The sequence below is a fragment of the Schistocerca cancellata genome, chromosome 1 (assembly GCF_023864275.1).
Source record: "Schistocerca cancellata isolate TAMUIC-IGC-003103 chromosome 1, iqSchCanc2.1, whole genome shotgun sequence".
In the NCBI taxonomy this organism is placed as follows: Eukaryota; Metazoa; Arthropoda; class Insecta; order Orthoptera; family Acrididae; genus Schistocerca; species Schistocerca cancellata.
The window spans coordinates 516,968,919-516,990,968 of NC_064626.1; the positions used below are offsets into that span (position 1 = coordinate 516,968,919).

General features: G+C 50.4%; 17 non-coding genes across 17 annotated transcripts; all 17 read left to right on the plus strand.

Moving 5' to 3' along the window:
- The first annotated feature begins 6,586 nt into the window (after positions 1-6,586).
- On the plus strand, positions 6,587-6,658 carry Trnae-cuc (transfer RNA glutamic acid (anticodon CUC)). The gene has a single exon. It is a non-coding gene; the product is annotated as a tRNA-Glu (tRNA).
- A 364-nt stretch (positions 6,659-7,022) lies between these two features.
- Positions 7,023-7,094, plus strand: Trnah-gug (transfer RNA histidin (anticodon GUG)). Its single transcript has one exon. It is a non-coding gene; the product is annotated as a tRNA-His (tRNA).
- A 466-nt stretch (positions 7,095-7,560) lies between these two features.
- Positions 7,561-7,642, plus strand: Trnal-uag (transfer RNA leucine (anticodon UAG)). Its single transcript has one exon. It is a non-coding gene; the product is annotated as a tRNA-Leu (tRNA).
- A 7,768-nt stretch (positions 7,643-15,410) lies between these two features.
- On the plus strand, positions 15,411-15,482 carry Trnae-cuc (transfer RNA glutamic acid (anticodon CUC)). Its single transcript has one exon. It is a non-coding gene; the product is annotated as a tRNA-Glu (tRNA).
- Positions 15,483-15,857: 375 nt separating this feature from the next.
- Positions 15,858-15,929, plus strand: Trnah-gug (transfer RNA histidin (anticodon GUG)). Its single transcript has one exon. It is a non-coding gene; the product is annotated as a tRNA-His (tRNA).
- Positions 15,930-16,395: 466 nt separating this feature from the next.
- Trnal-uag (transfer RNA leucine (anticodon UAG)) lies at positions 16,396-16,477 on the plus strand. The gene has a single exon. It is a non-coding gene; the product is annotated as a tRNA-Leu (tRNA).
- A 444-nt stretch (positions 16,478-16,921) lies between these two features.
- Trnae-cuc (transfer RNA glutamic acid (anticodon CUC)) lies at positions 16,922-16,993 on the plus strand. The gene has a single exon. It is a non-coding gene; the product is annotated as a tRNA-Glu (tRNA).
- Positions 16,994-17,368: 375 nt separating this feature from the next.
- On the plus strand, positions 17,369-17,440 carry Trnah-gug (transfer RNA histidin (anticodon GUG)). Its single transcript has one exon. It is a non-coding gene; the product is annotated as a tRNA-His (tRNA).
- A 466-nt stretch (positions 17,441-17,906) lies between these two features.
- On the plus strand, positions 17,907-17,988 carry Trnal-uag (transfer RNA leucine (anticodon UAG)). Its single transcript has one exon. It is a non-coding gene; the product is annotated as a tRNA-Leu (tRNA).
- Positions 17,989-18,432: 444 nt separating this feature from the next.
- On the plus strand, positions 18,433-18,504 carry Trnae-cuc (transfer RNA glutamic acid (anticodon CUC)). Its single transcript has one exon. It is a non-coding gene; the product is annotated as a tRNA-Glu (tRNA).
- A 375-nt stretch (positions 18,505-18,879) lies between these two features.
- Positions 18,880-18,951, plus strand: Trnah-gug (transfer RNA histidin (anticodon GUG)). Its single transcript has one exon. It is a non-coding gene; the product is annotated as a tRNA-His (tRNA).
- Positions 18,952-19,417: 466 nt separating this feature from the next.
- Positions 19,418-19,499, plus strand: Trnal-uag (transfer RNA leucine (anticodon UAG)). The gene has a single exon. It is a non-coding gene; the product is annotated as a tRNA-Leu (tRNA).
- A 444-nt stretch (positions 19,500-19,943) lies between these two features.
- On the plus strand, positions 19,944-20,015 carry Trnae-cuc (transfer RNA glutamic acid (anticodon CUC)). The gene has a single exon. It is a non-coding gene; the product is annotated as a tRNA-Glu (tRNA).
- A 375-nt stretch (positions 20,016-20,390) lies between these two features.
- Trnah-gug (transfer RNA histidin (anticodon GUG)) lies at positions 20,391-20,463 on the plus strand. Its single transcript has one exon. It is a non-coding gene; the product is annotated as a tRNA-His (tRNA).
- A 467-nt stretch (positions 20,464-20,930) lies between these two features.
- Positions 20,931-21,012, plus strand: Trnal-uag (transfer RNA leucine (anticodon UAG)). The gene has a single exon. It is a non-coding gene; the product is annotated as a tRNA-Leu (tRNA).
- A 444-nt stretch (positions 21,013-21,456) lies between these two features.
- Trnae-cuc (transfer RNA glutamic acid (anticodon CUC)) lies at positions 21,457-21,528 on the plus strand. Its single transcript has one exon. It is a non-coding gene; the product is annotated as a tRNA-Glu (tRNA).
- Positions 21,529-21,903: 375 nt separating this feature from the next.
- Positions 21,904-21,975, plus strand: Trnah-gug (transfer RNA histidin (anticodon GUG)). Its single transcript has one exon. It is a non-coding gene; the product is annotated as a tRNA-His (tRNA).
- The last annotated feature ends 75 nt before the right edge of the window (positions 21,976-22,050 follow it).

Below are 22,050 nucleotides of genomic sequence, written 5' to 3' on the forward strand. Positions count from 1 at the left end.
GGAAGCTCACATGTACGCAGACTGCGGCAGCACTTTCCAGTTTTTCATGTAACCCGTCTTTACGTTGAAGACTGCTTTTCACTAGAGTGTCGATGCAACGAGTAACAGTTACTGTCTCCTCTTGTGACAGCAAGGTCTTCCTGCAAGTAAGGCATAACTCTTCCATCTCCACAATACAAAAGAAACGTGCTTTATTTTAATTATTGCACCAACCTGCATTCGAAGTATATATAGAAACATACCAACACAAATAAATTTGTAGCTAAATCTTGGTTTATCAGCTTGTAAATCTTAAAATAAAATTCGCAATAATACAATACTGTGGACATTTTAAAGGTCTTGTATGCACAAATGTTTTGTCTGTCTCGTAAATGCACACAACGAATAGGATGATCCGAAGTGGTAGTCTCAGTATCATGTTCCAATTAAAACAACGAAGTCTCCAAATCCCTAGCTGTGAAAGCTACAAAAGCCTTTCAATTCAAATTTCATTAATACCCTTGTGTCTGTCGTTTAAGATATTCATATGGTTCGTTGGTGAGACGAGGAAAATAGTCTGATGCACACACCTGTGACCAGAATATTCATGTGAACTGGAAACTCTTAACATGTGATCTAAAAATATCTGGTTGACAAAACGTATGAAAATTATATTACAGAACATGAGTCTGGCTAGTGAATAATTACACCTTATGGTAAATAAATTCAGGTAACAACCTTGTTATTAATGATAGGGAAAACATAATGGCATTGTTTTACAGCCCTAATGAAAAAACACTGTCATTGTGTTACATGACTACTTAGTTATTCATAGAGAAACTTCAAAAACAGGTTGAGAATATCATTTTTTCTCATTTTTGGTTAATACAATTCAAAATAAATGTTAGATACATGTAAGATATTGCCACATAAACATTTTTCGACTATTCCTTTGTAATTTTGTGCAAAGACGACCTGATGTTAATTCTATGGGAGTTTATAGCCGTTCAAGAATTACTTAAGAAATTCTTACGGTGGCCATATTGATGGTGTCATAACATCGATTCCGCAACTCAGGCCTTCGGGGGCTTTAAATATATTAACTAAAACATCAAACTGAGCCTGTTGCAGAAGGTTTTATCTCTCCCCTATTTTTTCCTATTAGGACTTTTGTAGTGAAAGTTACTTGCCTACCCATTGCAGAGGTAGCGCGGGCGAGCGGACTGAGGTGCTGGGTTTAGAAAAACGATCCTTTTCTCGCGGAGAACGCAGCCCGTCTCCGGAGTGGAAGCAGGTTCCACGTCCGAAGTCGAAACAAAAGCAAAAATCTGTGCAAAAGCCGGCGCACAAGCGCTTGCCCCGCCCCGTAGTCGAATCTCGGCCGTCGGTTGCGGCAGGACGTCGTCCACAACGTCCTGTGGCGAGCAGTCAGCCAGCGCCTACGACAAGTGTGTCGGAAGACAGGCGGGAAGAGGTTGTACGGCAGTTAAAGGAAATGTTGCACCACTCTGATGTAAATCTCGTAATGGACAGTACGACGTCTCAGGAAACGAACCCGGCCCAACATTCGGTTAAGCGTAAGGCTGAAGATACTCCCCAGCGGCGCACGCGCCCCTCTTCGCAGGATTCCGCGTCTGCACCTCCCACACAAGAACCGCCTACTTCGGTTGCACCGTCTGCACGTTGTGACTGGGCAGACGATATGGAGGAGGAGGGTGAGTCCACTCCTGCCGTCTAATTTGTGTTATTTGTTTTTCCCTGTAGTCTATGGTAGCACGCCCACCATCTGTCGTTGCTACTATCAATCTTAATAAATTGGAGTCGCCTGTGAAGTTTGCAAGTTTTGTGGGTTTTTTAAATTACATTGCTGCTGACGTAGTGTTTTTGCAGGAGGTTGTGATAGATCTACTACACTCAATTCCGGGCTATCAAGTACTCTTGAACTTTGATGTCGAGTGTAATTGTGGTACTGCCATTTTAATTCGGGTTGGTCATGATTATAGTAATGTCGCTACCATTCCTAACGGTCGAGGTGTGGCTTGCACGATCAACAACGTCCGATACATTAACGTGTACGCCCCTTCTGGAGCCGACGGACAGCCCCTTCGCCGTGTTTTTTATAGTAGTGACGTTTGTCACCTTTTACGGGGCCCCCACCTGCCTGTAGTCATGGGCGGCGATTTTAACTGCGTGCTGGAAGATAGAGATCAGGAGCCACGGCCGTGTAAGTGCCTAGAATTACAGACGCTCGTTACGGAGATGAATTTAATTGACTCGTGGTGTTATTTACACCCGCGGGACGTGGGATTTACTTTCTTTTACCCCACGGGTGGGAGTCGGCTTGATAGAATTTATGTTTCTCGTGATAAACAGCATTGTCTTACGGAATCCTCTGTTCGCCCCGTAATTTTTTCCGATCATTGTGCGTATGTCTGCCGCTTTCATTCTCTGTTGGCGATTAAACCCCGCGCAAGTCGATTATGGAAGTTTAATGTGCGACATCTCTCACACCCACATTTTGCGCCGGTTATCGTGCGTGTGTGGCGGAGGGTGCTGAAATATCGCGGTCTCTATGCCTCCACCTTGTCTTGGTGGGTAGAATTTGTTAAGCCGGCATTCCGCAAGACCATCCTGGAGTTCAGTCAGGATGTTGCTCATTGGGAGCGATCTACATTGCAATTTTACGAAAGCTGTTTAAATGATGCCATCCACCTGAACACAGATAATCCTGCTCTTCGGATGGCGACGATTCGGCGTATAAAACACCGTCTTCTGGACTTGAAAAGGGAATCGTTGCGCGGATCTGTCGTACGGAGCCGGGCCCCCGAACCGCTTGTTGATGAAGCGGCTTCCGTATTTCATCAGCTGCATGAACGCCGGCGCGCAAAGCGACGTTACGTCACAGAGCTGGAATCAGCTGACGGTGCGCGGCTTCATAGCCAGGCGGCAATTCTTGCCGAGGCCCACCGTCACTTCGTCGAAATGACCAGTGAGAAACACACGGATGCTGCCGCGATTTACGAGCTTCTCCACGACGTTCCATACGTCTTATCCGTAGCGGATCGCCGTCGCCTCACAGAAAATTTTACCGTGGAGGAAGTGCGTGATGTCTTAACCCTCTGTTCCCAGAATAAATCACCGGGCGCTGATGGGTTGCCACCGGAGTTTTATATGCATTTTTGGCACTTGTTTGGCTCGGCCCTGACTGATGTTTTTAATGAAATTTTAAATGGCGTGGATGTCCCTGCGTCCTTCCTGGAAGGTATTGTGGTCTTGGCTCCAAAGGTTCCAGTCACCAGGAAACTGTGCAATCTTAGACCGATCACCCTTCTTAATGGTGACTATAAACTCTTTACCAAATGTGTCTCCTCTCGCTTGAAGCTGGTTATGAAAAAACTGATTAGTCCCTTTCAATACTGTGCAGTGCCGAAACGCACTATCTATGGTGCTGTGTCGACATACCGAGATGCCATTGCCTATGCTTCGACGAATAGGATTCCTTTTGGCATTTTATCCATCGATTTCGCAATGGCATTTGACAGGGTTAGCCACCTCTACCTCCGGCGAGTGTTACGGAAATTTGGTTTCGGTGTAAAGTATATCACTATGATTTTTAATCTTTTCAAACATTCCACCTCACGTATTAGCATCAATGGATTTTTGTCGGAACCTGTACCATTCCGCTGTTCTGTCAAACAAGGGTGCCCTCTGTCAATGGCGCTTTACGCAATTTCCTTAGATCCTTTGTTGCGTAATTTGCACAGTGCTTGCAGGGGAATACGTATTGGGGATGAGAAGCACGTTTGTCGCGCTTATGCCGATGACCTTGGCCTCTTGGTGTCCTCGGCCACCGACTTCGACAAAATACGCGCTGTTCTCACACAGTATGAACGTGCATCCGGTGCGAGCATCAATACCCGTAAGACGGTCTTTCTGCCCATTTATGCGGCGTCACGGGGCTTCAAACGCCCATGGTTTACGGAGAAACGGGAACACAAAATTTTGGGTGTTCGTTTTCAAGCCAATCTGCTACAGACTGCGTCCTACAACTGGCGTATTGTCTTAAATGGCATACGAGCTCTGGCTAGCCTGTCTGCTACTCGCACCCTAGCATTAACACAGCGGGTGCTTTTAATCAATGTTTTCTTGCTCAGTAAGGCCTGGTATCTCGCTCAGTTATTTCCGGTACCTAAGAATTTGGGCAGAGCCATCACACAGGCAGTCTATTGGCTATTGTGGAGGGGACATATTTTCAAGGTGTCTTACGACACATGTACTTTGCCGCGCGAACAGGGTGGACTCGGCCTCATTCATTTTGCTATGAAAGCCGCAGCGTTGCTCCTTCATCGGACGAGCGTCACCACTGAACAGGATCCGTCGGGCCCAACAGCTGTTCTGTTCGATATTCATCGTCCTCTCTCTGAAGCAGCACCTCTCGACCCGACTACAATACCGTTTCAGCTGCGTTATGTTCGAGAATACTTCATTCAGAAAAGTTATCTCGCCGCCGACGTACTCGACCATCGAACACGAACTGTGAAAGGTGTCTACCAGGGACTACGAGGACGGCCGGTCGGCAATAAGATGGAGGCGCGCTACCCGCGATCTGCGTGGAGGACGGCGTGGGCTCACGTTCACGCTCCCTTCCTGTCAGCGGAAGTCAGCAGCTTTTGGTACCAAGTGGTTAACAGAATTCTCCCCATCAACGAAAAGCTGCGCCGCATCCACTTATCTCCGTCGAGCTTGTGTGCAGACTGTCGACAAGACGACACCTTAGAACATCGTTTAGTGTGCATGCGGTCACAATCGACTTGGAACATTGCCGCCAGGATGCTCGCACTTATTAACCGCACCAGCGCTGCAAGTTTTTCTGCGGACACGGCTTTGATACCGGACATCAAACCATATCCGCCTACGAAGCGTGCCGCCACTGCATGGATCGTGGCTCACACTGTGTTCGCCATCCTGCACTTGCGACTTACGGACGACTATGCCTATCTGGTTTATTTGTGCACGCAACATGACCTTACTAAAACCAGGAAAGATTATCACAAACTCTTTGCCAATTTTCTGCAAATTGCACTCGCATTTGCCTACGACAAACTGTTGTAATAATTAACTTCACTGCTTCAACCTTTATTTCCTTCTGTGTTCTGAATTGTCTCCGTACGGAAACATGGTTAATGCAAATTGCATGCTATGGGAAGAGTGAATACTGTACAAGTACGATGCTTCCGCTTGTGCAGGACTGCAACGTGGAAACTACGACGAAAAGTTATACAAAGTTTTATCCTGTATTCGTGTGTGTTTGTGTTTCATTGTCATTTAGTGATTTCTTTCTGTTTTTATTAATTTTTTCAACGTCTGGTTCCTCCGTCATCGGCGTCCCATCACGGATGCGCTGCGCACGGCGCTGCCACGGAGATTGTTTGGTTTTCAAGAAAGGAGAATTTTTACTTTATTTTTAAAACGTCGGGGTGAATTGTGTTTTCCTTCTCCTTATCCGACAGACAGTTCGGACAGGTCGGGAGTATACTCATTCCTTTGACATGTGTGTCCATACTTTTATTTTTTGTGTCCCTTTCCATTACTTATTTTACTGGCCGCCACGAAGCATTTTGAACATACTGTCATGGGACGTGTGAAGGCTGTTCCTTCCCTATGACTGAGAGGACTAGCTCAGGCAGTATTTGATTCTTAATCTTTTTTTTTAAAATTTTATTCTTTCTTTTATTGAGTTTAGGTGCAAAGCGCCTGATTCGCTGTTATTATTTTATTTTTTCTCTCATGGCGTGTAGGCGCAAAGCGACTGATTCGCTGTCATTATAGGCACGCACTTTCATTTCAAGAGGATTTTAGTTTTCCTTCGATGCTTTGCTAGCGGTGCACAGATACAAGAAATTTTCCTCGCAGAAATCCAGTATCTCCGATTCCATCACTTCAACTTGAAGATCAACGTCTTCCACCGGACGTCGACGCTCAAGGAACCTTTACCGAGCAGTTTAGGCATACAAGACTAAATGGACGGTGCAACGTTTTCGTCTATTATGCTTGGAAGAAGCAACGTTTTATTTTAAAACTAAAGAAGCTCGCCGAAGAAGGCGTAATTGGAGAGCGCAAGGACGGGCTATAAGGAGAGTTGGGAGAAAAAAAAAATTTGCCAATTTTGGCGTCTCATTTTTGTGCCGTTGCTGTGTGTTCTCGTGGAGTAGGACTCAGCTCATGTGACGCGCGTGGTGCGTAGGTAGCGTGGCCGAGCGGTCTAAGGGGCTGGTTTCAGGCACCAGTCTCTTCGGAGGCGTGGGTTCCAATCCCACAGCTGCCAAACGTGTAATGTTTCCTGCATCGAAGACACATGCACTCATTGCCCGCAAAGGAAGCAGCACAACAAAGCGTGAGCGTCTGCTTCGTGAATTGTCGTAGAACAGTACGTGGTGCAACGGCAGGATTTGTAGGTGCCTTTTGCCCTCATCACTGCTGGCGTTCGTCTCCACGATATGCGTCCAGAGCATGCCGTTCTATAGCGTGCGAGAGTGGATTTTTTACAGTTGTCGTCAGTTAATCGTGGGTGCTTGCTGCGTTCGCTGGAGGAGCACTGGCGCCGTAATCCGGTGTAGTCTAGTGGCTAGGATACCTGGCTCTCACCCAGGAGGCCCCGGTTCGATTCCCGGTACCGGAAATGCGCGTTTTTGTTGCTCCTCTTATGCGACTTGTCTCGACTGACGCTACGCCGACGCGTGCAGAAAGCCACGTTAAGTATGATTCGTGGCAACAGCCGACGGCGAGAGATATGCAGCGTCTGTCCACTTGTTATCGAGTCACATGTCTGTAGTCAAGAGGCTTGGAGGACTGCAAGACATTGCCACGGAGGTGAATGCAGCTAACCACTGTAGTTAGTGTCCCGACAGCGCAGGCACGTTCATCTGCTCGTATGCATGTGATGGAGACCGTGTCTGCCACTGCTGTGGCGTACACCTTGGCCTAGGCTTTGCTGTGTATCGACACTTGCATTCCAGCCAGCTGCTTTCGCGGGCGCCTCCGTGGCCGTGATCGTCTAGTGGTTAGGACATTGCGTTGTGGCCGCAATAACCCAGGTTCGAATCCTGGTCACGGCAATTTTGAAAGTTTTTCCTTGCTGCCGTTGAATTGACGATAGTGTACGAGTACTCGAAATCACAGTGCTTTCTTGGTTTCTCACTCGTGTTCCGCAGGCCGCAGTTTGTACTACCACTTCATCACAAGTGTAACCTCCTTGAGCTCACATACGTTTGTTACATGGAGCATTCTAGCTCCGCCTGACAGGTACAGCTACGATACTTTAGTGGTTACGGAAAGCCCAGGTTCGAAACCTGGTCACGGCACGAAAACGTCTCTTGATGCTGTCTCCTTAACTACGACAGCTACAGACAAGTGGCGTCGCTACCATATGGCGGGCACGGCATTTTCTTGTTGTGGGTGGCCTAAAGAGACGCTTCCAGTGGGAGAGCAGTGAAAATACATGGCACGGCGATTGCCAAGATACTTCCATTTCGAAGTGATCTTTGTAGTACAAAGGGAACGTTTTGCCGCCGCTCTTGCAAGGGTAACGTGGCCGAGCGGTCAAAGGCGCTGGTTTTAGGCACCAGTCTCTTCGGAGGCGTGGGTTCGAATCCCACCGTTGCCAATTTTGGCGTCTCATTTTTGTGCCGTTGCTGTGTGTTCTCGTGGAGTAGGACGCAGCTCATGTGACGCGCGTGTTGCGTAGGTAGCGTGGCCGAGCGGTCTAAGGCGCTGGTTTCAGGCACAAGTCTCTTCGGAGCCGTGGGCCCGAACACATCGCGCGCTCGCTGCGGCGTGTCGGGCGGTGTTTACGTGCGGATCGCGGTCGGCGGCGTGTGCTTCACGGCGCTGTTTCTTCTTTGATTTGTTCTTTCTGTGAGTACCATGGATCTCGATAATTCAGAGAACCGTCAGAATAATATTCAGTGCGCGTTTGATAGATCCGTGCGTAGGCCTTCTGCTTACGAAATTCACCAATGGGTTAAAAACGACCTTCAATTGCCGAAAAGTGTAGTCCTCGGCGTTCAAGTTGACGCGTTCCTGAATGCGTTATTTTTGAAACTGTCTTCTTCCGATATGTGTGACACGTTAGTGAACGTAAATGGTGGTGTACGTAAAATTAAGCACCTTGACGGTACTATCAGTGATGTTGTGATGTCGAATGCGGGTTATGGTATACGCACTGTTCGCGTATTTAACCTGCCTTTTGAAGTGCGAAATGAAACTATTTCTCGTAGTTTACTTCCGTACGGTACAGTGCTTTCGGTCGTAAAGGAGAAATGGTCGTCAGCTTATTACTATGATGTTGAAAATGGTGTTTGCAGTGTCCGCATGATTGTTCGACAGCATATACCGTCCTTTGTTTTTGTTGCTGGCCATCGGGCCTTTATCACTTATAGCGGCCAACCGGCGACCTGTTCATTTTGTAACGGTACCGGACATTTTCGACAGGACTGTCCGAAACGTAGTCGCCCTGTGCAATTACCACGGACGGACGGTCAGGACGAGGTGACGTGGGCGGCGGTCGCGCTTGGCGCCTCCCCCGCACGTGCGCATCGTGTGTCTGACCCTGAGGTTGCGGCTGACGCTGTTGCTATGGACGTTACACCTTCCGTTCCTGTTGCTGATAGCTCCCCGGCGTTGCCTGTGATTTCTGTGCCCGCACCTGTGGAGGCCCCGTTGCCTGCTCCCACAGCTGTCGATAGCATTGAGCCACCGATAGTGTCTGAACCCGCACCGGCAGCTGTAACGCTGTCCGTGTCGGAACCCGTTCCGGAGGCTGCTCCCTCCGTTGTGACTGAGAATGTGTCTGCTGTTGCCACCGTTGTTGTCGATAGTGAGGAGCGTCTTGCCGCCCCCGCGGAACCTAAACCGCGTCGGGAAAGGCCGATTGAGAGAGCTGACAACGTCCTTCGCTATCGAAGCGCTAGTATTTCGGGTGTTTCTTCTCGTAAGGGGCGAACGCCGTCCCCGGTGGTGACTTGCGTCCCACCCTACAAGTCCACCTCAAAACAGAAGAAATTGCAACGGGCCTCGCAGCGCGCGGCTGTTGACTCGCGGCAGGTGTCGGCTGCCGATCGCCGTCGGCAGCGGCCTGCCGCTCACAGTCAGCCTGAGGCGTCCGTGAGTTCCGCAGAGTTTAAGAGGGACGAGACAGTTCGTCAGCTCAAAGTTTTCCTCACTCAAACGGACCCTGTCGTGACAACCGATGCGGCGATGAACGTTCCTCCGAGCGTGTCGCCTGCACAAGTGGCAGGCAAACGCAAATCGGACGACTCACATTGCCGTCGCATCCGGCCGCACTCGCAGGATTCTGGATCTGATCCTCCCGCCGGCGCTGGACCCGCCACGGCGGCTCCGTCGGGTGCCGCTCTTGCTATGGACACGGAGGTGGTTCAGCCCCCCGTGTTTTCTAGTGCAAAGTGTGACTGGGCGGCGGACGTGGAGGTGGATGAAAGGACTGGCAGCGGTACGTAAAGTGCCTTTGCTCCTCGCTTGGCAGCGTGAATGCCTCCCTCGTTGTGTAAGTCTAAAATTGTTTTTTGTGATGTTTCCTCGTCTGTGATGTGTGAAACCGGTCTGTTGCACGTTTTAATCGGTACTGTCCCACGCACGTGTAGTTCAGGCAGCGCCACTGCACCCATCGTTGTGTCCTTTTATTTGTTGTGTCTTTTAACTGTGTCTGGTACTTTTAAATGTGTCTGCTGTCCGCCGCTCGTCGGAGGCACATTTTAGTCGTTCTTGCCGCTAACTTGGATCTTTACGGCAGCACGAGTGCTTTCCCAGCTGTGCACATTTCTTTAGTCTTGTTGTCTAATTTCACTGTGTATGGGGTCTGACACGCGTTGCTTGTGTGTTTTCCCATTGCTCTCAGTACCGTGCGCTGTCTTAAAGGCGCACGTGTCGCTCTTGTAGCGCGCAAATTTAAATTTTCTACGTCTTCTGTGTGCCTCCGTTGCGGACACATTCTCATTGTGAATGCGTCGATCTGCATAGTCTTAGCAGCGCGTGTGCATGCATTCTTGTGCGCAATTCTTTATTGGTCTTTGACTGTGTGTGGTGTATGTTGTACATCGGCGGCACATTTAGCCGTTGGTGCCAACACCTTGGCTGCTGTTTGTGGCCTCGATGCGTCCACCGATGTGCTCGCTTCTTTAGTTCTTATTTCTTATTTTTTATTTTTTTATTATTATTTATTGTTTTAGATTTTGTATGGTACGTGCCCCACGTCGGAGGCACAGTCTCCCCGTTCATGCCGACGAACTGAGTGTAATACTCTTGGCGGCGTACATGCAATTTTATTCTGTCAGTTTTTTTTTACTATTTTACCTACGTCTCCTGTCTACACCTGTTGGGGGATGGCTTTTACCGTTGTTGTCGACTGCATGCGTCGTTTGACGGCGCCTATGCCCTTTCGTTGCGCCACCTTGCGACATGTAACTTTCATTTGTGTACAGCCTCGGCGGTTTGTTTTCACCGCTCCTGTCGATTGCCTGCGTCGACCTAGCTGTGCCGGGGCACCTCTATTTGTCTGTGTTTACATGTCGGTGTTTTCCCTGTGGCTGGTGTCTGCTAGCCTGCGGTGGATCATTTTCGCCGTTCATGTTCACATGTTGCTTTGCATTGGCGGCGTCGTTGTGACCTTTATTGTGGACCCTTATTTCGTGTGTATTCCGTGTATACTATCTGCCACCTGTCGGTATGCCATGTTCGCCGATCTTGTCCACGACACGCGTTATCTTTGCAGCGCTACTGTTTCGCTTCTTGTGAACACTGCATTTGTTGTTCCTTGCGTTGTGTATGGTTCCTGACACGCGCCGGTGGCATATTCTTACCGTAAATGTTAACAAACTGCGTAGTCCGCATAAGGTCTTTGCCTTAAAAACTCTTTTATGTGAAACCCGTTGCCATGTCGCCTTTTTGCAAGAAGTGACACGTGAGGCTCTGATGCTTCTAACCGATCTGAGTGACTACGTTATTGTGGATAATGTGGTGTCCGACGATGTCACCGGCACTGCTATTGTAGTCTGCCCCGGCCTCACTGTCACGAATATTGAGTGTCTCCCTACTGGCCGCGCTATTGCGTGCACTATTGAAGGCGTCGTGTTTGTTAATGTTTACGCTCCTTCCGGCAGCGACTACGCGGCGCGGCGACTCTTTTATAGTCAGGAGCTGTGCGAGGTTTTGCACCGGAACTCCGCTCATATCATTTTCGGCGGTGATTTTAATGCGGTCACCGATGATCGCGACCAGGAGCCGCGCCCCAACAAGTGTCAGGAACTCCACACGCTCCTCACAAGTTTTAATCTCAAGGACACGTGGCGAATGCTCCACCCGGTTGAAACCCAATATACTTATTTTTATCCGACGGGACACAGCCGACTTGATCGGATTTATGTGTCATCGTCACTAGCAGCCTCGGTGGCTCGATCTGAGGTCCGGCCAGTTATTTTTTCAGATCACTGCAGTTATTTTTGTGAACTTTCCCTTCCCCTTTCTAGGCCTTACCATCGCAAAAATCTATGGAAGTTTAACTGCAGTCTGCTCGCCGACTCCCATTTTCAGCAGTCCTTTACTGATATGTGGCACAAACTTTTGCAGACTAAACCCAGTGATAGTAGCGTCCTCGAGTGGTGGGTTGGCGCTGCCAAACCTGCCGTCCGGACCTTTTTAATTAATTTTAGCCGCGACGCAGCGCACTGGCGTCGCTCGACGTCGCAATTTTATCAGAGCTGTTTGAAGGACCTCGCCCGACAAGTTACGGCCCAGCCGCATCTTCTTCCCGTTTTCAAACAATTTCAGGCCGAACTTTTGACCGATCTGCGGCGGAAGGGTAGAGGGCCGGTTACTCGGAGCCAGCCTGTGGGTGCCGTGGACGGGGAGCCGCTCTCTATATATCATCTCAACAGAGAGCGGAAGATGCGCGAACGTTTGGCCTTTAATGCGTGGGTCACTCGGGATGGAATAAAGACCTCCGACAGGGTGACGATTGAGAATGAAATCCACGCACATTTTGAGTCCCTTTTTCAAGATGTTGATGTCGATTCCGCTGCGCTGCGTCGTATTTTACAGGGGGTTCCTAATGTTTTAAGCCGCACAGACCGTGTCCATCTTAATGAGGCTTTTACGTCCGACGACTTGCATGAAGCTGTCAAGCGCAGTCCTAGGGGGAAATCTCCCGGAATGGACGGCATTCCCGCTGAATTTTATTTGCAGTTTTTTAACCTTTTACGCGATACTTTAACTGCTATCGCCAATGAAGTTCTTAATGGCGCTCCTCTACCACCTGATTTTGCAGCGGGGTGCATCACGCTCCTTCCGAAATCTAAAGCGACGCCGACTATACATACTGTTCGACCGATCACTCTGTTGAACGCGGATTATAAGATCATGGCGAGGTGCGTCGCGCACAGACTGCGGCAAGTCATGCCGCGCGTTCTCTGTGAACATCAGACGTGTGCTGTGCGTGACAGGAATATTTTTGATGCCGTTCTGGCCTATAGGGACTGTATCGGCTTTGTACGCGGCAACAGGATTCGGTCGGCAGCGATTATGTTGGTCGATTTCCAGAATGCATTTGACAGGGTTGGCCATGCCTATTTACGGCGTGTGATGGTTGCCATGGGGTTTGGCCGTAAGTTTACCCACACGGTTCAGGGTTTTTTGCGCAATGCCACATCGAGTGTCATCGTCAATGGGTCCCTCAGTCCACCTATACGTCTGACTCGCTCGGTCAGACAGGGTTGCCCATTGTCCATGACACTTTACGCTTTGGCGCTCGACCCGCTTCTGCGGTCTATCTGCAACGAGTGTCCGGGGATCCAACTTGGGGAAGATCGCCTTACTTGCCGGGCTTATGCCGACGATCTTGGGGTGTTCTTGGGTCGGCCGGCAGATGTAGATACCCTGTACTCTGTTCTCCGGCAATTTGAGAAGGCGACGGGAGCCATTGTGAATGTTCACAAGACGGTCTTGCTTCCCCTTACTCCACGGATGAGCCATGTGCGTCGACATTGGTTCAGTGTTGTGCAGCAGCACAAAGTCCTGGGGGTTATTTTATCTGATAATCCTCAGCGCATGGAGGCTCTGAATTGGCGTCCCACCTTACACAAAATTAGGGCGGTTGTCAAAATTCATGCGGCCCGGCATTTGGCGCTTTATGATAAGGTGCAGCTTATCAATACTACCATCTTAGCTCGAGCGTGGTATTTAGCACAAGTTCTCCCGGTCCCTAAGCTCCTAGACCGCGCAATTAAACAGGCCGTCTACTGGCTCCTTTGGAAAGGGGACATTTTCAAAGTCTCCTTAGCCACCTGCACCTTAAATCCAGCCGATGGGGGACTCGGTCTGGTGGATTTTTCCGCCAAATGCGCGGCGCTCCTTCTCAAACGGACTACGGCCGTGTTGGAGAAGGGCACCAGCAGTGCCACGGTCATGTTGTTCAATCAATATCGCCCACCTTCTGTAGTTGCCCCGGTCTCTGTCAGCCACATACCCTTTGCACTGAATTACGTGCGGCGTTTTTATTTTGACAACAGCTATCTTGTGTATGGTGGCTCCAGCGGAGGCCGTGTCGGCGACATTATCCGTGCTCTGCGGGGATCACCGGCCAGAAATAAGTGGGAGTACCGCATGCCGCACACTGACTGGCGAACAGTTTGGCGAAACATCGCCACAACCGTCCTTCCTACACACGTTAGAGCGACGTGGTATAAAGTCGTCAATGGTACGATTCCTACGAATGCTAAACTGCACTCTATTCATCTGAGTCCGTCCCCCGCCTGCGAAGAGTGCCATGAAGAGGATACTATTGAACATCGCTTCGTGTGCCGTCGGTTCCGTGCTGTGTGGGACACCGCTCGGGATATGGTGCGTCTCGTCAACAGGGTGTCTACAGCGCAGGTTACCGTGGCAGCTGCAATCGTACCCGAGTGTAAGGCATTTCCGACCACCAAGCGCAACGCCACCATCTGGTTAATCGGCCATACGATTTATTCTCTATTTTTCCTCAAACTCACGGATCGTCTTGATTTTCTCACATACTTATGGGCTGAACATGGCAAGTACCGTGTTCGAACAGACTATGCTGTGACTTTTGCAAATTTTCTGCACGTCGCCTTGGCACATGCTTTTGCTCTTTTACCGATGTCGACTTAATTAAAATTACACTATCTTGCTTAAAACTATGACGTGATAGTAAGAGACCTCGTCTTGCGATGAATGTATATTCAGTACCAGAAACGAAAAATATAACGTACATGGGAGACATTCTCCCTTCGGAACTGCCTCGTATATGGTATAATGCGAGGATATTTGTTTACCTTTCTTTATTTTTTATTTTTCTTATTGTTTACCACTCTGTCATGTAGTGGTTTGGGATAGTGATGCCGAGGAGAGGCGTTGCATGAAAGTGTCCCCTTTTCTTTTTTGTGGACATTTCGTTGTGTTCCATTGCTCTTACTTTGGTCAGGATTCCTGGTGTGTTTTTTTTCCTTATTGCATTGCATTATTGTCTTTTTTTCTCGTCTATTCAGCGTGATCACCGCTACTCCTTACTTCACGGTGTGCCTCCGTGTTTAATTTCAGCATTGCTGGATGGCGTTTTGCTTTGTGTACTGCCTGGACCATTCCTTGACTCCTTCCAGGCGGTTATCTATCTATAAATATATCTATACTTTTTTCCTTTTCGCACTTCACGAAGCCTTCTTTCTGTTTTCCCTTCTCACAACGTGTGCCTCAGAGGCAAGAGGCTCACTTTGCAACTTTCTTTCGTCAACGTTCGTTTTCGTTTCAGTTACATCTGGCACCAGCACTGGCTATAGCTGAGAAGCTCGCCGACGAAGGCGTTATTTGGAGAGCGAAAGGACGGGCTATAAGGGGAGATGGGAGGTTTTCTAAAAAAAAAAAAAAAAAAAAGGAAAAAAAAAAAAAAAAAAAAAAAGTTGCCAATTTTGGCGTCTCATTTTTGTGCCGTTGCTGTGTGTTCTCGTGGAGTAGGACGCAGCTCATGTGACGCGCGTGTTGCGTAGGTAGCGTGGCCGAGCGGTCTAAGGCGCTGGTTTCAGGCACCAGTCTCTTCGGAGGCGTGGGTTCCAATACCGCAGCTGCCAAACGTGTAATGTTTCCTGCATCGAAGGCAGATGCACTCATTGCCCGCAAAGGAAACAGCACAACAAGGCGTGAGCGTCTGCTTCGTGAATTGTCGTAGAACAGTACGTGGTGCAACGGCAGGATTTGTAGGCGCCTTTTGCCCTCATCACTGCTGGCGTTCGTCTCCACGATATGCGTCCAGAACATGCCGTTCTATAGCGTGCGAAAGTGGATTTTTTACAGGTGTCGTAAGTTAATCGTGGGTGCTTGCTGCGTTCGCTGGAGGAGCACTGGCGCCGTAATCCGGTGTAGTCTAGTGGCTAGGATACCTGGCTCTCACCCAGGAGGCCCGGGTTCGATTCCCGGTACCGGAAATGCGCGTTTTTGTTGCTCCTCTTATGCGACTTGTCTCGACTTTGCTCGACTGACGCTACGCTGACGCGTGCAGAAAGCCACGTTAAGTATGATTCGTGGCAACACCCGACGGCGAGAGAGATGCAGCGTCTGTCCACTTGTTATCGAGTCACATGTCTGTAGTCAAGAGGCTTGGAGGACTGCAAGACATTGCCACGGAGGTGAATGCAGCTAACCACTGTAGTTAGTGTCCCGACAGCGCAGGCACGTTCATTTGTTTGTATACATGTGATGGAGAACGTGTCTGACACTGCTGTGGCGTGACACTGTGGGCTGGGCTTTGCTGTGTACCGCCACTTGCATTCCCGCCAGCTGCTCTGGCGGGCGCCTCCGTGGCCGTGATCGTCTAGTGGTTAGGACATTGCGTTGTGGCCGCAATAACCCAGGTTCGAATCCTGGTCACGGCAATTTTGAAAGTTTTTCCTTGCTGCCGTTGCATTGACGATAGTGCACGAGTACTCGAAATCACAGTGCTTTCTTGGTTGTTCACTCGTGTTCCGCAGGCCGCAGTTTGTACTACCACTTCATCACAAGTGTAACCTCCTTGAGCTCACATATGTTTGTTACATGGAGCATTCTAGCTCCGCCTGACAGGTACAGCTATGACACTTTAGTGGTTACGGAAAGCCCAGGTTCGAAACCTGGTCACGGCACGAAAACGTCTCTTGATGCTGTCTCCTTAACTACGACAGCTACAGACAAGTGGCGTCGCTACCATATGGCGGGCACGGCATTTTCTTGTTGTGGGTGGCCTAAAGAGACGCTTCCAGTGGGAGAGCAGTGAAAATACATGGCACGGCGATTGCCAAGATACTTCCATTTCGAAGTGATCTTTGTAGTACAAAGGGAACGTTTTGCCGCCGCTCTTCCAAGGGTAACGTGGCCGAGCGGTCTAAGGCGCTGGTTTTAGGCACCAGTCTCTTCGGAGGCGTGGGTTCGAATCCCACCGTTGCCAATTTTGGCGTCTCATTTTTGTGCCGTTGCTGTGTGTTCTCGTGGAGTAGGACGCAGCTCATGTGACGCGCGTGTTGCGTAGGTAGCGTGGCCGAGCGGTCTAAGGCGCTGGTTTCAGGCACCAGTCTCTTCGGAGGCGTGGGTTCCAATACCGCAGCTGCCAAACGTGTAATGTTTCCTGCATCGAAGGCAGATGCACTCATTGCCCGCAAAGGAAACAGCACAACAAGGCGTGAGCGTCTGCTTCGTGAATTGTCGTAGAACAGTACGTGGTGCAACGGCAGGATTTGTAGGCGCCTTTTGCCCTCATCACTGCTGGCGTTCGTCTCCACGATATGCGTCCAGAACATGCCGTTCTATAGCGTGCGAAAGTGGATTTTTTACAGGTGTCGTAAGTTAATCGTGGGTGCTTGCTGCGTTCGCTGGAGGAGCACTGGCGCCGTAATCCGGTGTAGTCTAGTGGCTAGGATACCTGGCTCTCACCCAGGAGGCCCGGGTTCGATTCCCGGTACCGGAAATGCGCGTTTTTGTTGCTCCTCTTATGCGACTTGTCTCGACTTTGCTCGACTGACGCTACGCTGACGCGTGCAGAAAGCCACGTTAAGTATGATTCGTGGCAACACCCGACGGCGAGAGAGATGCAGCGTCTGTCCACTTGTTATCGAGTCACATGTCTGTAGTCAAGAGGCTTGGAGGACTGCAAGACATTGCCACGGAGGTGAATGCAGCTAACCACTGTAGTTAGTGTCCCGACAGCGCAGGCACGTTCATTTGTTTGTATACATGTGATGGAGAACGTGTCTGACACTGCTGTGGCGTGACACTGTGGGCTGGGCTTTGCTGTGTACCGCCACTTGCATTCCCGCCAGCTGCTCTGGCGGGCGCCTCCGTGGCCGTGATCGTCTAGTGGTTAGGACATTGCGTTGTGGCCGCAATAACCCAGGTTCGAATCCTGGTCACGGCAATTTTGAAAGTTTTTCCTTGCTGCCGTTGCATTGACGATAGTGCACGAGTACTCGAAATCACAGTGCTTTCTTGGTTGTTCACTCGTGTTCCGCAGGCCGCAGTTTGTACTACCACTTCATCACAAGTGTAACCTCCTTGAGCTCACATATGTTTGTTACATGGAGCATTCTAGCTCCGCCTGACAGGTACAGCTATGACACTTTAGTGGTTACGGAAAGCCCAGGTTCGAAACCTGGTCACGGCACGAAAACGTCTCTTGATGCTGTCTCCTTAACTACGACAGCTACAGACAAGTGGCGTCGCTACCATATGGCGGGCACGGCATTTTCTTGTTGTGGGTGGCCTAAAGAGACGCTTCCAGTGGGAGAGCAGTGAAAATACATGGCACGGCGATTGCCAAGATACTTCCATTTCGAAGTGATCTTTGTAGTACAAAGGGAACGTTTTGCCGCCGCTCTTCCAAGGGTAACGTGGCCGAGCGGTCTAAGGCGCTGGTTTTAGGCACCAGTCTCTTCGGAGGCGTGGGTTCGAATCCCACCGTTGCCAATTTTGGCGTCTCATTTTTGTGCCGTTGCTGTGTGTTCTCGTGGAGTAGGACGCAGCTCATGTGACGCGCGTGTTGCGTAGGTAGCGTGGCCGAGCGGTCTAAGGCGCTGGTTTCAGGCACCAGTCTCTTCGGAGGCGTGGGTTCCAATACCGCAGCTGCCAAACGTGTAATGTTTCCTGCATCGAAGGCAGATGCACTCATTGCCCGCAAAGGAAACAGCACAACAAGGCGTGAGCGTCTGCTTCGTGAATTGTCGTAGAACAGTACGTGGTGCAACGGCAGGATTTGTAGGCGCCTTTTGCCCTCATCACTGCTGGCGTTCGTCTCCACGATATGCGTCCAGAACATGCCGTTCTATAGCGTGCGAAAGTGGATTTTTTACAGGTGTCGTAAGTTAATCGTGGGTGCTTGCTGCGTTCGCTGGAGGAGCACTGGCGCCGTAATCCGGTGTAGTCTAGTGGCTAGGATACCTGGCTCTCACCCAGGAGGCCCGGGTTCGATTCCCGGTACCGGAAATGCGCGTTTTTGTTGCTCCTCTTATGCGACTTGTCTCGACTTTGCTCGACTGACGCTACGCTGACGCGTGCAGAAAGCCACGTTAAGTATGATTCGTGGCAACACCCGACGGCGAGAGAGATGCAGCGTCTGTCCACTTGTTATCGAGTCACATGTCTGTAGTCAAGAGGCTTGGAGGACTGCAAGACATTGCCACGGAGGTGAATGCAGCTAACCACTGTAGTTAGTGTCCCGACAGCGCAGGCACGTTCATTTGTTTGTATACATGTGATGGAGAACGTGTCTGACACTGCTGTGGCGTGACACTGTGGGCTGGGCTTTGCTGTGTACCGCCACTTGCATTCCCGCCAGCTGCTCTGGCGGGCGCCTCCGTGACCGTGATCGTCTAGTGGTTAGGACATTGCGTTGTGGCCGCAATAACCCAGGTTCGAATCCTGGTCACGGCAATTTTGAAAGTTTTTCCTTGCTGCCGTTGCATTGACGATAGTGCACGAGTACTCGAAATCACAGTGCTTTCTTGGTTGTTCACTCGTGTTCCGCAGGCCGCAGTTTGTACTACCACTTCATCACAAGTGTAACCTCCTTGAGCTCACATATGTTTGTTACATGGAGCATTCTAGCTCCGCCTGACAGGTACAGCTATGACACTTTAGTGGTTACGGAAAGCCCAGGTTCGAAACCTGGTCACGGCACGAAAACGTCTCTTGATGCTGTCTCCTTAACTACGACAGCTACAGACAAGTGGCGTCGCTACCATATGGCGGGCACGGCATTTTCTTGTTGTGGGTGGCCTAAAGAGACGCTTCCAGTGGGAGAGCAGTGAAAATACATGGCACGGCGATTGCCAAGATACTTCCATTTCGAAGTGATCTTTGTAGTACAAAGGGAACGTTTTGCCGCCGCTCTTCCAAGGGTAACGTGGCCGAGCGGTCTAAGGCGCTGGTTTTAGGCACCAGTCTCTTCGGAGGCGTGGGTTCGAATCCCACCGTTGCCAATTTTGGCGTCTCATTTTTGTGCCGTTGCTGTGTGTTCTCGTGGAGTAGGACGCAGCTCATGTGACGCGCGTGTTGCGTAGGTAGCGTGGCCGAGCGGTCTAAGGCGCTGGTTTCAGGCACCAGTCTCTTCGGAGGCGTGGGTTCCAATACCGCAGCTGCCAAACGTGTAATGTTTCCTGCATCGAAGGCAGATGCACTCATTGCCCGCAAAGGAAACAGCACAACAAGGCGTGAGCGTCTGCTTCGTGAATTGTCGTAGAACAGTACGTGGTGCAACGGCAGGATTTGTAGGCGCCTTTTGCCCTCATCACTGCTGGCGTTCGTCTCCACGATATGCGTCCAGAACATGCCGTTCTATAGCGTGCGAAAGTGGATTTTTTACAGGTGTCGTAAGTTAATCGTGGGTGCTTGCTGCGTTCGCTGGAGGAGCACTGGCGCCGTAATCCGGTGTAGTCTAGTGGCTAGGATACCTGGCTCTCACCCAGGAGGCCCGGGTTCGATTCCCGGTACCGGAAATGCGCGTTTTTGTTGCTCCTCTTATGCGACTTGTCTCGACTTTGCTCGACTGACGCTACGCTGACGCGTGCAGAAAGCCACGTTAAGTATGATTCGTGGCAACACCCGACGGCGAGAGAGATGCAGCGTCTGTCCACTTGTTATCGAGTCACATGTCTGTAGTCAAGAGGCTTGGAGGACTGCAAGACATTGCCACGGAGGTGAATGCAGCTAACCACTGTAGTTAGTGTCCCGACAGCGCAGGCACGTTCATTTGTTTGTATACATGTGATGGAGAACGTGTCTGACACTGCTGTGGCGTGACACTGTGGGCTGGGCTTTGCTGTGTACCGCCACTTGCATTCCCGCCAGCTGCTCTGGCGGGCGCCTCCGTGGCCGTGATCGTCTAGTGGTTAGGACATTTGCGTTGTGGCCGCAATAACCCAGGTTCGAATCCTGGTCACGGCAATTTTGAAAGTTTTTCCTTGCTGCCGTTGCATTGACGATAGTGCACGAGTAACTCGAAATCACAGTGCTTTCTTGGTTGTTCACTCGTGTTCCGCAGGCCGCAGTTTGTACTACCACTTCATCACAAGTGTAACCTCCTTGAGCTCACATATGTTTGTTACATGGAGCATTCTAGCTCCGCCTGACAGGTACAGCTATGACACTTTAGTGGTTACGGAAAGCCCAGGTTCGAAACCTGGTCACGGCACGAAAACGTCTCTTGATGCTGTCTCCTTAACTACGACAGCTACAGACAAGTGGCGTCGCTACCATATGGCGGGCACGGCATTTTCTTGTTGTGGGTGGCCTAAAGAGACGCTTCCAGTGGGAGAGCAGTGAAAATACATGGCACGGCGATTGCCAAGATACTTCCATTTCGAAGTGATCTTTGTAGTACAAAGGGAACGTTTTGCCGCCGCTCTTCCAAGGGTAACGTGGCCGAGCGGTCTAAGGCGCTGGTTTTAGGCACCAGTCTCTTCGGAGGCGTGGGTTCGAATCCCACCGTTGCCAATTTTGGCGTCTCATTTTTGTAGCCGTTGCTGTGTGTTCTCGTGGAGTAGGACGCAGCTCATGTGACGCGCGTGTTGCGTAGGTAGCGTGGCCGAGCGGTCTAAGGCGCTGGTTTCAGGCACCAGTCTCTTCGGAGGCGTGGGTTCAATACCGCAGCTGCCAAACGTGTAATGTTTCCTGCATCGAAGGCAGATGCACTCATTGCCCGCAAAGGAAACAGCACAACAAGGCGTGAGCGTCTGCTTCGTGAATTGTCGTAGAACAGTACGTGGTGCAACGGCAGGATTTGTAGGCGCCTTTTGCCCTCATCACTGCTGGCGTTCGTCTCCACGATATGCGTCCAGAACATGCCGTTCTATAGCGTGCGAAAGTGGATTTTTTACAGGTGTCGTAAGTTAATCGTGGGTGCTTGCTGCGTTCGCTGGAGGAGCACTGGCGCCGTAATCCGGTGTAGTCTAGTGGCTAGGATACCTGGCTCTCACCCAGGAGGCCCGGGTTCGATTCCCGGTACCGGAAATGCGCGTTTTTGTTGCTCCTCTTATGCGACTTGTCTCGACTTTGCTCGACTGACGCTACGCTGACGCGTGCAGAAAGCCACGTTAAGTATGATTCGTGGCAACACCCGACGGCGAGAGAGATGCAGCGTCTGTCCACTTGTTATCGAGTCACATGTCTGTAGTCAAGAGGCTTGGAGGACTGCAAGACATTGCCACGGAGGTGAATGCAGCTAACCACTGTAGTTAGTGTCCCGACAGCGCAGGCACGTTCATTTGTTTGTATACATGTGATGGAGAACGTGTCTGACACTGCTGTGGCGTGACACTGTGGGCTGGGCTTTGCTGTGTACCGCCACTTGCATTCCCGCCAGCTGCTCTGGCGGGCGCCTCCGTGGCCGTGATCGTCTAGTGGTTAGGACATTGCGTTGTGGCCGCAATAACCCAGGTTCGAATCCTGGTCACGGCAATTTTGAAAGTTTTTCCTTGCTGCCGTTGCATTGACGATAGTGCACGAGTACTCGAAATCACAGTGCTTTCTTGG